Source organism: Charadrius vociferus, unplaced genomic scaffold (assembly GCF_000708025.1).
Source record: "Charadrius vociferus isolate BGI_N301 unplaced genomic scaffold, ASM70802v2 scaffold436, whole genome shotgun sequence".
Taxonomy (NCBI): domain Eukaryota; kingdom Metazoa; phylum Chordata; class Aves; order Charadriiformes; family Charadriidae; genus Charadrius; species Charadrius vociferus.
In genome coordinates, this window is record NW_009649187.1 from 4,135,045 (window position 1) to 4,136,119 (window position 1,075).

Consider the following 1,075-nt stretch of genomic DNA (forward strand, 5'->3'; position numbering starts at 1 on the left):
CTTCATTTCAGTCTCTATGGTCAGCGGTTGGTTCCTTGTACACAGCTCAAAGCGACTCCCATTTCAACATGCTGATTTTTTTAGCCTGTTCTCTGGAACCCATCTCTTTCTGGGCATGGCTGAAGTGCGTGGATAATTCACTGGGGTTTCTGGATTCCTCTCCTGTGATCAAATGTAAATGTTAGTTGTTACAGTGTCTGTTTTTTAAGATTTAGCTCCAAATCACAGAGATTTCCTTTGGTCCCGTAGAAAATCCCACCTGTCGGTATTGAAGCCATGTGAACCACCTCAAAGCATTCATGCAAAGATAGAAAAGGCAACCCTGCTCCTTTGGAAATTATATACATTCCTATTTATACATATTAAAGGAGAATTAACAGTAGTTGGGAGAGTCCGTTTTCCAAAATGCAAGAGGTAAATGAAGTCTTTTCTCCATTTTATCATTTAGATGTACCAAAAATAACCATTCCTGGTCTGTCAGGGTTGCCCAGACTTTTGGTATTTCTTAGGTGCATGCCGGCTTCTCCCCTAGCATCTGGCAGAGGGATGGGGAATGAGCAGGAGAAAGGCAGCACATTGACTCTTTCAGCCAACAGAATCCAGGAAAAGAATCATAGGTTTTTACTTAAGGCTAAAACCAGATTGCTGTCTGCCCTACCCGGAAGACAAGAAGAAAGCAGAGAGGCATTTTTCACACCCTGCTAACAAGCTACTTATTAAGTACTAGTGTATTCCAGGGCAACTAACAGAGTTGTTGACATGAGCTTAACCAATGCACAACATTCCTTGTCTTTCTTGCAATTCTTATGTAACCATCTGTCTTTGTAATGATTTAGAAATACGTATAACTCAAGTCTAGATCTCAACATTTCTCATCCCTACAAAATGCCAGCTGTAAGGCAGTTAAGTTAGGAAAACGGTCCCCCCAGATTTACTCAGTTAGAGTCTATAGTAGTTACACATTGCCATTTGCTTGCTCATTTGTAAGTTACTGCTGTTGGGTTTTTTATAAATTGTGTTTAAACATCTGACTGCAGGGAATCTGTTTCAGTATTTACAGGAAAATAATTTTAAC